Here is a 16,383-nt window from a genome sequence, read left to right as displayed (position 1 = left end):
TCAATGAACAGTTTTCAATTAGGCACCAAGTATAAAAAGGGGAAAAAGGAAGATACTTTTCCTTGATGTTAACATTTCAGAGAAAGATGAGAGCAGCTCCACATTTTCATTATACGGAAGAAATGCATATAATGATGCATATTTAAATTATAAATCAGTTCACTATCTGCCAAATGAAACCAATATCAATTAGAACGAAGGTGGATCAGCCTTTAAAATGCCTTATATTTAATGGCAAAAGTATGATTGTTAATCTTGCCAGGCCAACAAAGAGATAATTTAAGGCAGTAACAAATCAAAGAGTAATGTCACAAAAATAAGCCCTCACGGCTTTTGGGGGGCAGTATTATTATAATTAATAGACTTCAAATGACTCTTTTTTGGTGGGTTATGGGCTTTCACCAAGGCAATTCCTGCAGGCATAAAATATGAAACTCAAAAGAGTGGGTTTGACTAAGGTTGACTTGAGGGTCCTTAAGCCTTTCCACTACAGTAATTCCTGTAAAATAATAGTTTCATTTATAGGCTTAATTTATAATGTTGAATTTATGCCAGTTCATCTGATATAAATCATGATTATGGCATGATCTATTGCATGTCACTTGAGCTAATGCAAATGAAATATCGGTACATTTTTAGGGCAGGGGGGAGGAAACCCCTCTATGTTAAAATAACACTAACTGACTGATCCACAAATGCTTACTTAGCTGTTCCTTTTAATGCAAATATAGTGTGCACGAATGGGATGGCAGGATGGCTATAGCTTTGGGCCATGCCATAGATCTTTTTATGGGCCAAATGATTTCTAGGATAATGGAGTGCAGATGGAAAGTGTGTAGCAGCTCTGCTGGGCCATCTATCCTGATGCTCCTATGGGGATTACTGTTACAATTAAATGGCAACCCATCACTTCCACCGCCCCAAATTAAAAGAGAGCTCAGCCTGGTGACTAGTTGTATCAGAGCAGATGTTTTCAGTATACCGTGCACATCAACTACTGCAGGGGTAAAGACAGACAGAACATTTTTAGAGTAATAGGGGCACTTTGAAAATGCTGTTATTGCATTCTAAAGACGAATGCCCCTTTTCGCTCACAGGGCAAGCTCTGAACATTTCCAGTGTGGTCAGCTTGAGGCAGGGAAAAATCAGCTATGTAGAGCACCTATTGGCTAGTGTCTGAGACCAGATGTGTAATGGTATTTCCTGAAGTGCAGGAGTTCATTATGATGCCCCCCGCTAATGTAGCCATGCTGCTATGGAGATTCCCCTGCCGGCAGAGCTTAGGTAAGCTGGGCGGAAGTGCACCTCCATCGTATCCAAACTCATGCAAATGCAGTGGATTGAGTGTACATCTGCCATGGAACTTATGAAGCCAAAGTCACTCTGTAAGAGACAAACCTTCTGGGACTACTCTGAAAATATTACTGTGTGCGTTCAGATCAGCAGCAAAAACATGATTTTATTATGGTATAACCAGAAGGCATGCTGATGCAAATCTTTAATTATAGGATAAAGCTATCATTCAACCCCTATATGACACCAGCACAGGGTGAAATTTTTCCTTATCTTTTGGCCAGACTTGGTGTCAGCAGGTCACACCTTCAGGGAGCTGCTAGGTGTCCAGCAGAGCCTACTGCTGCAATGATGCCTGCAATGTCCCCTTTGTGCTGGGCATCTGGCTCTGAGCCACCATTTCCATTTCTCACAATGCCTCCGACATATCACTTCAAAGCATTGTTCAATATAAATGGTGCCCGGTGCTGCTGATTGCATTGGTGCTGTTGCCCATGACTCTATAGCTGCTGGCTTGTAGGGAAGGGCCACAGCTCAGTGGCAGAGCATCTGCTTTCCCACCTTCAGTCCCCAGCATCTCCAGATAGGGCTGGGAAAGATTCCCTGTCTGAAACCCCGGAGAGCTGTTGCTGGTCAGTGTAGAAAAAATTGGTCAGTACAGTAATACCTGTTAAGGATTCCTCCAGGAATGAAGCTCCTTTTAACAAAGGCTTTTTAAAGATGAAACTGACTAGCTTTGCTTTGCTATGGATAAACTTTCAAGCCTGTGCCTTTGCTTTAAGGTGAAACTGACTAGCCTGTGTCTTTGCTTTGCTGTATATAAACTTTCAACTCCCTGCTGTGTCTTTTCTTTGCTATAAACGGATAAGCCTGTGCCTTTACTTTTCTAGGGTGAATTGACAAACCTGTGTGTTTGCTTTACATTAAAGAGATCTCTTGCTTTCTCCCAGGGCTGGGGAGGGAAGGATCCAATATGATTCAGAGGAGGAGGAGGAGGAGGAGGAGGTGCTGGGTAGGCACCTTTTAAAGCCCCTATTGAAGCGGCCCCCACCATTTATGAGCAGGTATATAGTAACCTATCCCTATTATTTCCATGTTATTCCTACCTGTGGTACCAACATTTCTGTTAACGAAGTAATGTCCAGGAATGCATCTACTTTGTTAACTGAGGTATTACTGTATAAGGCAGCTTCCTTTGTTCCTATGTTGTTGTGACCACTCTACTGCTACTAAGCCTGCCAGCTTGGTAGTGGCCCCCCTGAAAGCTGGAGATGACCTTGCTTCTGCCTGAGATTCTTTTAGCTAGAATGTTTGGGGACTGAGTCTGCACCTTTGGAGACAGAAGCAAGTACTGCACTATTGAGCCATTGCCTCCACTCAGAAATTTAGGAGCATGCTTTAAGGATGAATTTTAGCAAGTTGTTTCACCTTGTATAGAAGAATCATTGTTTCAATATGAATACATTTCATAATTCATAAAAACTTAAATCTTGTTGCCTTCTGTAGCTCTTCACCAAAATAATCTGATTTAATAAGCCATCCAAAAGCCAATTGAACTGGATGAAGGCAACACAGTTTTGTTAACAGAGGACAGTATTCAACTAACTTGTCCTATCATGACTTTTCCCTCTTTCCTCCCCTCACATTAGGGTTGCCAGGTTCAAGGCCGGAGACTGATCCTGTATCTTTAGGAGAAAAGAAAGTCAGCCAAATGCAGGTGTTCTTGCAACACTGTAATGAGAAAAACCACAAGGTTGCCAGGCCCAGCTGCCAAGAGGTCTTTTGTATCTTTAAAAGTTATACAGGGGGAAGGGAGAATTCCACCTTGTGGTTTTTCTCATTACAGTGTTGCAAGAACACCTGCACTTGGCTGACTTTCTTTTCTCCTAAAGATACAGGATCAGTCTCCGGCCTTGAACCTGGCAACCCTACCTCACATATGCCCCATGCCCTCCCAAAATCGACTCCAGAGGATTGGGGGAACCTCTAGAACAGATTTAGGAGTTGTGCGGGGAAGGAGGGGGGTGAGTTCTGTCACACAAGCAAAAATTCTCATGCTGATGGAACTACTTAGTGCTACATTGAATACAACCCTGTAACATAACAATGCAAACTTAAATTCAAGTCCCTAAGTTTAAACAAGTTCTGAACTGGAATTTCAGATGCCATATTTGCCTGGTAGCAAAGTATCTGCAAAACCCATGGCAGTCTTCCAGAAGGCATCACTTAATATATGATGACTATTGAGATGTTCTGATAATGCATAGTGGTTTGACATGAATTCCTGTATGAGATCATAGAAGTCCTCTGATGTCAGTGGGATGGGGAAAAAATGACAAATTGAAATCGGTTTGGCAAATATATCCATCTTTATATGACATGATAAATGGACCAAGAATTAGAAGATAAATTTGAACAAGAATCTGCTCATACATACAGTTCATTGGCAATTACAATTTTATTATTATTATTATATATTACACTCTGAGAACAGCTTCTGAGGCTCTGCTCCTGTGCTCTGCGGTAAGATCAATTAGACTGGATGGAACAAGGGGCAGGGCTTTTTTGGCAGTGCCCCCCTCACTTGTGGAATTCTATTCCAAGTGAAGCATGGATAACCCCATCATTACAGGGCCTTAAGCAGGCATTAAAGACCCATTAATTTAGAACCACCTGTTCTTAAAGTGATGAATAAATTATTATTATTATTATTAATAATAATAATATTCCCCCTAATCCTAGTTAATTTCAACAAAATACGCAACATTCAGACAAAAAAAGAGAGGGTTGGATAATCCCATGTCTATTTCAAGACACCAGGGATGGGAAACCTGTGGCCCTTGAGATGTTATTGGACTACAGCTCCCATCATCCTTGGCCATTAGCCGTATTGGCTGGGGCTGATGGGAGTTGGAGTCCAACAACAACTGGAGGGCCACAGGTTTCCCACCCCTGAATTAAAACAATTTACACATGCAAAGGCAAGGTGAGGTTGCGCACCTGGCTTCCCAACAGCATTGCTGCAGCTTACTGAGAGACGGAGAGGCAGGGAACTCCATGTGGTTTGGGCCTGGTGGCAGAGACAATTTGATGCTCCTGCCACTGCATCAGCACCATGCCCCACAATACTGTGTTCCCTGCACCTCTACTTCTTGGTAAGTGGCAGTGATGCTTGCCATCCTGAAGAGAGCTTCTCAAAACCACCCACCACTACTGTTCCAATCAAGTTAGCGCATGTCAACAACAACACCGGTCAGTCCTTGCTGGCTGCACATTGGTGATTTAGAGTGTAGTAAAACAATTAGCTGGCAACTGGCCAGGCAGTGGCTGGGTTGTAAATCTGTGGAGGTTTGGGGATAATGAGGAAAGGGGAGGGAGGGGGTCTTTTTCTGAGCAATAATACTAGTTGAGTTTTAGCAAGTGAAGTCTGGCAAGGCAGTCTAAGGTCCAAAATACTCGACAGGGTCTGGGTCATGGGCAAGGCTGGCAAAGATCCAACACTGGTGTCAGTTGTTGCTTCCAGTGGAGGGCAAAAGGCCTCTCATGGCCTTTTGAACTCTACTCCCTGGTGCAGGTGATTGCAATCAGCCCTCCGGCTGAGCTTCCAGCCTTACACGGCCAAAACACCTGAGTTGCTCTGCTACTCTCTGGCTTCTTTGCAGAGGGGTCTCCTGCTCATTTCTTGAGTCTGATTGAGGGGCTCTGCTGTGTCCTGAATGTTTTTCACTGGTGGGAGTCCGGGGCTGCATCTTTGGTCACCCTGCTTATTTCCTCCCCTGGGACTGCTGGTGGCACACCACTCCTCCTCCTCCTCCTCCTCTAAGGACTTGTCCAATAGAGGAATTATGACACCCTGAATGACGCTCTGCAGGTTTCCTGTGTGTTGGAGAAAAGCTATGGCTAACACCCGCTGGCTAGCAACTATATGTCACCGAGATAAGTCCTCCCAGTTTATAGAGTAGCTACTATTTAAAGGACCCTCTACCTGATAATGTGAATGGATAGCTTCATACGCATTTCAACACTTGATTATTTTTTTTTTAAAGGTGGGCAGTTTGCTTGGAGCACTGGAGGTGGTACAAGACTGAAGGTTGATTGAGCTTGCAAACACATACATGTGCAAGACAAGTTGTGAAGTCAGATTCGCACTGAGACCTCATGGTATTTTCTGTAAGGAACATTACATCTTTCTTCATGGCCAAAGTGAAACACTGGCAGACAATTTAAAAGTGCTTTGATAGGAGCTTTCTGAAACTGAATAAAATCAACTCCACAAGTGGCCAAAAGAAAGATTTCCTTAAGGGTATATATTAGGGTTGCCAGGTTCAGGGCCTGAGATTGATCCTGTATCTTTAGGAGAAGAGAAAGTCAGCCAAGTGCAGGTGTTCTTGCAACTCTGTAATGGGAAAAACCACAAGGTGGAATTCTCCCTTCCCCCTGCACAACTTTTAAAGATACAGAAGACCAGAGGTATATATAGAAAGAGAGAGAGAGAGACCTCCACCCCATTTCCTAGGCCACCACGTATGTGGTAGATGTAGCTGATGCCACATGGTGGATCATTTACAATCCAATCCATTTATCGTGAAAGAGCAGGAGAAAAATGGAAGGGAGGCAGGAAAAATAGCATCAAGAGTGCCAGCACAAAGAAAAGATGAAACCAAATCAGCATTCAAATTACATGCATGTCTCAATTTTGCTTTGTTATTGTGTCACTATTTTGAAAAGCCCAAATTATGCTCATAAAAACTTAAGCTATGCATACATATGTATGAAAGTCTTCGGCTTTAGCATGACTGAGATAGACAAGCCTGCTAGTAGGCTTTCTGCTCAGAATGTGAAAGCAAATAATAATCAACGATAGTTGAGTTGCACAAGATACTGGGATTCCAGGATCCGCCCTCATTGTTTATTTCAAAAAGCAAGAAAGAGTCAATGAAATAAGTAGGTACTCTTGTCATCTTTTTTAAATGTAACCCTCCTCCGTTTGAAACCAATATGAAATCTATCATTGACTTCATTAGGCTGCAACAAGAACTCATTAAATATGTGTTAATTTTATTGCCTTACAGAAATTTTAAGAGCTTTGTGACTACAGAAATACCAGATTGGAATGTTCAAGTGGTTCACATACATTGTCTCAGCAATCCTTACAACAACTTTGTAAGGTAAGCCAAAATTATTGTCCCCATATATGTGGAATTATGAGGCTCAGTGATAGTACTTGCCTAAAACTCATTCCATGAGTTACTGGCCAAGGGAGGTGGTAGACAGTTCAGTCTCTTAGCCAGGATAATACACTAGCTCTTAATAGAATTGTTAATACGTAATTATTTAGTAAGTAATTAATATAACATTTAAAAAAATCCATATGCAATTACAGCCATTTCATTTTAATCTGAGAACTAGGGTGATGTAATGGTTACAGCAGGAGTGGGGAACCTTTGGCCTTGTGGTTGCTGCTGAACTACATCTTCCTAGCAGGCATGGACTATGGTCAGGGAAGATGGGAGTTGTAGTTCAGCAACATCTGGAGGGCTGCAGGCTCCCCACACACAGGTCAGAGTATTAGACATGGCCCAGGGAGGCCTGGATTCAAATCCCCATTTGCCATTAAATTCATTGGGTAATTCTGGGCCAGTTACACTCTTACAGAGCAATCCAAGCCATAGGAAGCCAGCATAATTCACATCAGGGTAAATTATGCTGGTGTAATTTACCCGTTTTTAACTCCGTTCAGGGGCTGGGCTACTACCAATGGAGCCAGCTCGAGCCCTGGGAGAGGGAAAACAAGCCTTTAAAATAGTTTAACTTACACCACCCTTTTTGCCACCATAAGGTCCACTGGGTTGTTCAGTCATGTGACCAAGCTGAATGGAGTTTGGAATAGTGTCAGGATGGTGTTCGACTAAATAGTTGCACTAAGGATTAGCACTAGTGCATTGGGATTTCTCTCTCTCTTTCATATCCCACAATGTCTGCAGATCTGCTCCAGAGGGTTGGGGAAACCCGCAGAACATATTTAGGTGGTGCGCTGGGAGAGGAGAGGGGCACAACATTCTGTTGCACAAGGAGAAATCCTTCCACCGATGGAACGATCTGCTTAATGCTACATTAAATACAATCCAATGTCTTACCCTTCCCCATCTCTGCCACTCCCTTGGAATCCCCCTTTTTCTGGCCTTATCTCAGCTTTGGCTCAGCCAGCTGAGCTTGGATTGGAGGTCTTAGGGCAGCGTATCTTCAGCTGAGCTCGGATGAGAGACTTCAGCCAATTGTAGCCCTGACTGACTCTAGCATCCCTGGAAACTGCATCAAAGCAGGAACTTACCAATGACAGACAGATAATGCCCATTCTGTTTGGTTGGCATATCTTTCATGCTGTGTATCTTATGTTCCATGACTGAGCTATGGGTAGTAAAGAAGAGCCATAGCTCAGTGGCAGAGCATCTGCTTTGCATGCACAAACTCCTAGGTTCAATCCCTGGCATCTCCAGGTAGGGCTGGGTGAGAGAACCTGCTCTGAAACCCTGGAGTACGGATGGACAAATATGTCAATTTCACTCTCAGTTTTCCCCGTCTTCAGTTCTCCACATTTCCATATCAGTTGCAATTCCCCCCCCAAAAAAAGTCCTTGTGAAAATTCATCAGATTTTTAATGCCAATTTTGTCCTAATATACATTTTTATAAAGCATATCCCCATAATATAATGCATTTTTGTAAGTCATTTTCAGCAATATATGTGTTTTTATGCACACTTTATGTCAATATATGGATTGCTGTAGACTTTACTTGACTGGAGAACTGCTTGGCAAAATTTGGAAAAGTGCACATTTTGAAGGATGGTAGATTTTGGTTCTCAGATTGTTTCAGAAAGTGCAAATTAGGTAGATTCACCTTTGAATGTGAACTGAATCAAATTTCTCCCCCATTCCTCCCCTGGAGAGCTGCTGCCAGTCAGTGTAGACAAAACTGAGCTAGATAGACCAATGGTCTGATTCAGTATAATCTGCTTGTTCACCAGCATAGCAGGGCTTCTGCCCAATCCTATGGTTTCTTGGATGGCATAGTTTGAGATTGCTCTGTTAAATTCAGTCACATGTTTGGAATTTTTTTCAGGGGGAAGGTTCAGTCAATTTTTTTTGGAAAAGTGAAAAATAATTTTAGGGATTCATATGTGCTACTAGCCTCCTATGTGAACTGCTGAGGTAAAAAATCTATTTTAAAAACTCAGCTTCCCCAAATTTGAGGAGCTGTATCCATCAGTTTTTGGGAAACCCCCTGTCCCTCAACCATGAATTCCCCCCTTTCTTTTTTAAATTATTCATTTATACCCCACCTGTGACAAAAAAGTACAAAAGTCAGTGTATACAAAACATTAATAAAATACCCATGGAAGAATAAAAATACAACTTAAAAATGTAACAGTTAAAAACACAAGAACACTAACCAACTGCATCAAATAACAGTTTAAAACAGCACAAAATAAAACTGTGATTCTAAAAAGACTCACTGAAATAAAATAATCTTCGCTGCCCACCTGAATGGAGGAAGTGAAGAGGCCAACCACATAACTCTCCTGAGGCATCTTTCTGATTCCTCGACACTACACTTGAAAAGGCTCTTTCTTGAGTATCCATCTGCCTTATTTCAGATGACAGCAGGATCTGAAGGAGCCTCTGGAGTGAAGCAGAAGTCCTGGCAGGCTTGTTTGGGAAACTATGGCCCTCCAAATGTTGTTGGACTACAATTCCCATCAGCCCCGGTCAGCACGGTAAAAGGTCAGGGATGATAGTTGGAGCTGAACAATGTGGTCCCAGGGTATGATCTGAAGCCACCTTGCTGAAGCTAAGCAGATCTGGATCTGGTCAGTCCCTAGAATGGGTGACCACTTGGGAACCACGTGTATGATGCCTTGGATTCCATCATGGAAGAATGGTGGGATATAAACAAGATGGCGAACGAGTAATACGCTAAGCCAGGAGCTCCGCTGACTGACTCCGCTGACCGGCAAAACACCGGATAAATGTTTGATGGAGAAACATACCTCGGCGTTTGTGGTGATTTGCAGTCACAGGTGGGGCGGTTCGGGGGTTCCTCCTATGTCGATTGGGGTCGGACTGGGTCAGGAGGAGTGTGGGCCTTGTTGCCTGGGCTGCGGTGCAGCTTTTCCATCCGGAGGCCTTCCGCTCACTGGTCCATTTGCCCCGCTTTCGCTGCTGGTGGAGGACGCGGCTCTGGGAGCTTTGGGGGCAGTGAGAGGCAGTGAGAGGCATTTTCTGCCGGTCTGGACCGCGTGGTCGTCATCCCTCTCCGCGGCATCAAGCGGTGCCAAGTGGGGGGGGCGTCTTGCGCCGTGTGGTTCCGGGCACCGCCCCTTGGGTGCTGCCAGACAGGGAGAAGGACTCCCCGCTTCCTGCTTCCTGTTTTCCATCCTGTGCAGCTGTCGGCGAATTGACGAACAAAATGGGGGCTCTCTGTTCTCTAGCGCTGGACTCTCCAACATTGCTCTTATGTGGACCTGCAGGACTCGGCGTTGAGACAACCTGGTTGGTGTCTGTTGAGTTGTTCTTCCGTTCGAGATCTGTGGGCAGGAGCGATAGTTGGACTTGCAGCGTTTGCCGCCTACCGTTTGTGTCTTTCTTCGCCTTATCTGGTGGACGAGGACAACGGTTAGGCTATTTTCAACAGAGTAAGAAGTAGCTGATGGTGACGCTGCCCGTTGTGAAGAAGTCGCTTCGTCATACCTTCCCAGCGATGAAGTTTTGCTAGAGAGCTCTGTAGTGGCTCTTGCTTTGTGTGGGGTGTCGGGGTGTGTATGCTGTGAGTGTGTGCGGTGGGGATTTGCATCATGTGCCTGGGAGAGAGGAGCCAAAGCCGACTGGGAGGATTTGAGGGGCCCCCAATTAGGATAGTGACGGGTAGAGGGAGATATGACGTTGTGCGGAGGACTTGCCAGGTGAGGGGAACTTGGCCCAGGCAGTTAACGGCTGTGCTGTGTTCCGGTCCTCCACACATCCACAGGTTTGTTGGTTGCTCTATAAGCCAGCTCTCTGATCTCCGGATGTTGCTTTTAAATGCCAGATCGGTACATAATAAGACCTCCCTCATCCACGATTTAATTGTGGATGAGGCAGCCGATTTGGCATGTAGAACTGAGACCTGGGTGGGTGAGCAGGGAGGAGTTAGTCTCTCCCAGCTGTGCCCACCGGGGTACATGGTTCAGCATCAGGGTAGATCTGAGGGCCGGGGAGCGGGGGTTGCTGTGGTCTATAGGAGTTCCATCTCTCTCTCCAAGCACCATGTCCATGTAACCACTGGTCTGGAGTGTTTGCACCTTATGTTGGGTCAGGGGGACAGATTGGGGATTCTGTTGGTGTACTGCCCACCCCGCTGCCCAACAGACTCCCTAACTGAGCTGGCGGAGGTGGTCTCGGATGTTCTGCTGAGATCCCCTAGACTGTTGATGCTGGGAGATGTCAACATTCATGCCGAGGCCGTCTTATCTGGGGCGGCTCAGGACTTCATGGTCTCCATGACAACCATGGGGCTGTCCCAATACGCTACTGGCCCAACACATGTGGCAGGACATACTCTAGACCTGATTTTTGCGACTGGACATGGAGATGGTGATCTGCATGTAGGGAATCTTACATCAATCCCTTTGTCATGAACAGATCACCGCTTGTTGAAGTTTAGACTTACAGCGGCTTTTCTCCTCTGCAAGGGTGGGGAACCTATTAAGATGGTCCGCCCCCGGAGACTAATGAATCCGGACGGTTTTCAAAAGGCTCTGGGGAGTTTTCCGGCTGATAGGGCTGGCGCTCCTGTCGAAACCCTGGTCGAACTGTGGAATACTGAAATGACCCGGGCAGCTGACGTGATCGCTCCTGCACGCCCTCTCCTATGTAGAGCTCATACAGCTCCATGGTATACTCCAGAGCTGAGAGCGATGAAACAGTATAGGAGACTGCTTGAGTGCAGATGGAGGCGGACTCCTGATGGATGCAACTATGCTCTGGTAAGTGCCTATACCAAGTTGTATTTTGGAGCAGTGCAGGCAGCAAAAAAACAATATTTTGTTGCCACTATTAAATCTTCTATCTGCCGTCCGGCGGAGCTTTTTCAAATTGTCAGAGGGCTATTACATTCTAGCCCTAGGGACATGATAGAATCATCTGAAGCACGCTGTAACGAATTTGCTAGGCACTTCCAGGATAAAGTCTCTTGCATCCGTCAGGACTTGGACTCCAATGTTTTAGTAGTTGAATCAAATGAGGTATCCGGAGCACAGCCTGGTCGTGATTTTTTGGATGAGTTTCAATTGGTGCAGCTTGAGGACGTTGACAAGGTGCTTGGACGGGTGCGAGCAACCACTTCTGTGTTGGATCCTTGCCCCTCTTGGCTAATAAAAGCTAGCAGGGATAGCACCACCAGTTGGGCCAGGGAAGTGATTAATGCCTCACTCCGTGAGGGAGTGGTCCCTGGCTGCCTGAAGGTGGCAGTAGTGAGACCACTTTTGAAGAAATCTTCCCTGGACCCAGAAAACCTTAACAATTACAGGCCAGTAGTAAACGTTCCATTCTTGGGCAAGGTCCTCGAAAGAGTGGTTACGGACAAGCTCCAGACACTTTTGGATGAGATCGATTATCTGGATCCATTTCAATCGGGTTTCAGGCCCGGTTTTGGCACAGAGACAGCCTTGGTCGCCCTGTATGATGACCTTTGTCGGGAGAAAGACAGGGGGAGTGTAACTCTGTTGGTTCTCCTTGACCTCTCAGCGGCTTTCGATACCATCGACCATGGTATTCTTCTGGGGAGACTTGCGGATTTGGGAGTTGGAGGTACTGCTTGGCAGTGGTTCTGCTCCTACCTGGCGGGTCGTCTCCAGAAGGTAGTGCTTGGTGAGCATCGCTCGGCACCCTGGGCTCTCCAATATGGAGTTCCGCAGGGGTCAGTTCTGTCCCCCATGCTCTTTAACATCTATATGAAGCCGCTGGGTGCCGTCATCAGGAGTTTTGGAGTGCGTTGCCACAAGTATGCTGATGACACGCAGCTCTACTTCTCCTTTTCATCTTGTTCAGGTGAGGCTATCAAGGTGCTGAACCGATGCCTGGCTGCGATAATGGACTGGATGAGAGTGAATAAATTGAAGCTCAATCCAGACAAGACTGAGACGCTGTTAATAGGTGGTTCTTCTGACCAGATGGTGGATGTTCAACCTGTTCTGGATGGGGTTGCACTCCCCCTGAAGGAGCAGGTTCGTAGCTTGGGAGTTCTTTTAGAACCATCCCTGTCACTGGAGGCCCAGGTAGCCTCGGTGGCACAGAGTGCTTTCTACCAACTTCGGCTGGTGGCCCAGCTACGCCCCTATCTGGACAGGAAAAACCTTGCTTCAGTTGTTCATGCTCTGGTAACCTCTAAATTAGACTACTGCAATGCACTCTACGTGGGGCTGCCCTTGAAGACGATTCGGAAACTACAGCTCGTGCAGAATGCAGCGGCCAGACTGATAACTGGGACCAGGCGGTCCAAACATATAACACCGATTCTGGCCTGCTTGCACTGGTTGCCTATATGTTTCCGGGCTCGATTCAAGGTGCTGGTTTTAACCTATAAAGCCTTGCACGTCACGGGGCCACAATACCTGATGGAACGTCTCTCCCGATACGAACCTACCCGTACACTCCACTCAACATCGAAGGCCCTCCTCCGTGTGCCTACTCAGAGAGAAGCCCGGAAGGTGACAACAAGAAAAAGGGCCTTCTCGGTGGCCCCCGAACTATGGAATATTCTTCCTGATGAGGTACGCCTGGCGCCAACATTACTATCTTTTCGGCGCCAGGTAAAAACCTTCCTCTTCTCCCAGGCATTTTAGTTTTAGTTTTTTAGCTTTTTAGCATTTTAGTATTTCAGCTTTTAATATTTAATATGCATTTGTATGTGTATACATATGCTTTAATTTTTGATATCATTAATGTATGTTTAAATTGCTTGATATGTGGTTTTAATTGTATATCAGATGTTTTACTTGTTGTGAACCGCCCAGAGAGCTTCAGCTATGGGGCGGTATATAAATTGAATAAATAAATAAATAAATGAACAAATGAATGAAACAAACATCTGGAAGCCCCCTGGCTGAGGGTTCGGAAGGTAGTTGGTAAGCATTAGCCATTTGTTTTATCTACGCGAACACATGGCTAAAGCTTACCAGATTTCCTCATAAACAGGGCTTGCAAACCAACTCCAAACCCTGGTTTCAATTTCTGATTTAAACCCAGTTCTCTTTAATAAATATGCCAATGTAGGACTAAACCATGGTTGAAAACAAGAAGGGAAGGTGGAACACTCACTGCACAGCAGGAAATAAAGTGAGGGAAGGGAATGCATAAAGTTGATCCATTGCCCATTCCCAGGGTTCTATCCAACTATGCCCTACTCAGGGCAGACCCACTGAAATTAATTACACTAATTTAGCCTTGCTCATTAATTTTTGTGATTGTACTCTGAGTAGGCCTTTCATTGGATACAACCCCCAGTCTCTATGGCTGAGACATCAGCAGCATGACATCTGCACAGGGACTGTGAGTTATGATGGAACAGATATTTGAACTGAGATGTCTCCAATCCATTTCCAGCACTATTCATGGGATAAAGTTGAACTGAGCTTGATAGTGGCTGGGTTTTATGCCAAAACCAAAAATGCTAATTTCAGGGTCAAATGCTGATTTGCTTGGAGACGGTCAATGATTGCCAAAGTGGACATTAAATGCCAAATTTTGTTATCTGCTCTTGGTCATTACAAGAAGTTGGGTAGTAAAAGGACATATCTCCACTCTCTCTCTTCTAAATATGGCAGTCTTGCAAGGTGAGTGCAATGGATGTAGTAAAATGATAATCGTACATAGCCCTTTATAGTTTCAAAGGGCTGTAAAACATTAAACCAATTAAATCTCATGGCCCAGCCCTGCTGAGAGGTGAAAAAGTTTCCTGTTTAGTTTTCATGTTCATCCTCCTGACATATCCAGATTTTCTCCAAAGTCAATTAGATCTTACCTTGAGCCATTTATATATTTTTCTCCCTCTCTCCCCTCCCCCATTTTCATTTTGCAAAGGTGCAAAGAGGCATTCTTAAATAGCAGCATTCCAACCTGTCAGTCCTAAACGCAGCTTACCTAACGTATGTAATTACAAAGGCATCTGTACAGTCCCCCTCCCCACAAAATGTGGTTTTATAATGCAGGAATGTGACAATAAGCTACCCATGTCAACTCTACTCGTGTCAGGCTCCACAAATTGAAGATGACTGATCCTTCTGACAGAAAGGAAACCAGAGGGTTTGTTAACAGCAGCAAAGGGCTGTCAGCCACGAGATATCATTACAAGGGCCTATCGGTGAGATTTTTCATCGCTGACTAAGGGATTTGGCCACATGAAATTAATGAGGCTAAAGCCGCCACCTAGTTTTGTGTCCTAAAATTATGAAGTCCTAGGGAAAGCTACAGGGGAGCTATTCACTGTGGATTTTGTGAGAGCAGGAGGTGATTCATACATACAATGAGTTTTTTACGGTTAGTTTCAACCTGCATTCCCTACTCGCTCTATCAACCCAAGCTCAGACTAGTGTTGCAGAAAATATCTGCTTGCTGTCAGAAACAGCAGCTGTCTTCCTAGTTCTCTCTCTTTCTCTTGTAATTCCTAGTTTGGGAATTATGAGATCCCCCCTCCCAAACAGCATGGGACTCAGGTACTGTCATGATGATCCCTGAATCCAGCAGCAATCCAGACACTTTCGTTGGAGGCTGCAGAGGCACCAGCTAAGGAGACAGCTTTGAGTTGGCTGCTGCAGATCAGGGGACCATTGTGACTGAGGTTGGTGAACAGAAGCCCTCAGAGAAACCTCCCAGACCACCAGGGCCACAGCATGGACCCTCACAAGTGCCTTCCCCTGAACATGAGGAATCAAAAGCTTCCTACTTCACCACTCCAGCAGTGCAGGAAGAGCATCTGGAGGGAGGCTATGGAATGGAGCAGTTCATTTTCAGGCCAGGGCGTTGGCCCTTTAAAGCTCTGAAATTCTGTTGGGTTTCATGGGATAAAACAATGATGTGGTTCTGTTTCTAGCAGAGCAAAATGGCTAAAATGGAACTGAGCAATAACCTGTCCTGCCTCCACCTTCACACAGTCTAGCAGAATAAAGCAATCAAGCTTTCTCCAGTAAAATATAGAAAAATAGTTTACTCATGAAAGCTTCATGTATACTGAAATACAGGCACAGCATAGGAAAGAGGCAATGTAGATTATTTTCAGTCCATAGATTTCAGTTTCTGGCCAGCAGCCCCATGCCTGCTTGCTCCATGCGGTAATGGAGAATTCAGAAGGTAGTACAGCAAGGAGGAGGAGAAAGGGAAGGGCAAAACAACAATCAAACAGGAAGTTACATCACAGCAAACTACAGCGTTTCCCTGAGTTTTGTTAGAGATAGCATTTCTCCCTTTAACTGTATTAAAGCATGTATAACCCTGCAGTATGCGAGGTTGCCTATTCCCAACAAATTCTCCATGAGGGTGTGGAGCCTGGAGGAGGTAGTCTGGTGATAGAGGCTTAAAAGGCTCTTGAACTTCAGGATAGTTATCTGAAGCCCTCTTCCCTATGGTTTGTGCTATGCAAAGAAGTACTTTCACCTGGCCTGAATCTTCTCACATTCACCTTCATTGGATGACTCTGGATTCTAATATAACGGAAGAGGGAGAAATCGTTTTTTTTCTCTAGGCACTTTCTCTCTGCCAAGGGTGGTGAACCTGTGGCCCTCTGGATATTTTTGGACTACAACTGTCACCATTCTTGACCATTGGCCATGCTGGAGTTTAGCCACCCCTGCTCTATACCATGCACAGTTTCATATGCTTCCATCATATGCTTCATCTGCCATGAAGCTTGTTGGGTGATCTTGGATCATACACTCTCAGAGTCTAGCTACCTCATAGGGCTGTTGCGAGGATTAAGTGGGAGGGGAAAGAATAGTGTATACTACTGTGGGCTCCTTGGAGAAAGAGTAGGGTATAAGTGTAGTAAATTGTGACAGCTTC

At 45.1% G+C, this 16,383-nt stretch overlaps 1 long non-coding RNA gene across 1 annotated transcript; it reads left to right on the top strand.

Moving 5' to 3' along the window:
* Positions 1-5,346: 5,346 nt before the first annotated feature.
* Positions 5,347-9,415, top strand: LOC133386587 (uncharacterized). The gene is made up of 3 exons (XR_009763200.1): positions 5,347-5,463; positions 6,366-6,461; positions 8,949-9,415. It is a non-coding gene; the product is annotated as an uncharacterized LOC133386587 (long non-coding RNA).
* The last annotated feature ends 6,968 nt before the right edge of the window (positions 9,416-16,383 follow it).

Source organism: Rhineura floridana, chromosome 6 (genome assembly GCF_030035675.1).
Source record: "Rhineura floridana isolate rRhiFlo1 chromosome 6, rRhiFlo1.hap2, whole genome shotgun sequence".
Classification (NCBI taxonomy): Eukaryota; Metazoa; Chordata; class Lepidosauria; order Squamata; family Rhineuridae; genus Rhineura; species Rhineura floridana.
Note: the sequence above shows the minus strand (reverse complement) of the source record. Positions and strands in the feature narration are given on the sequence as shown.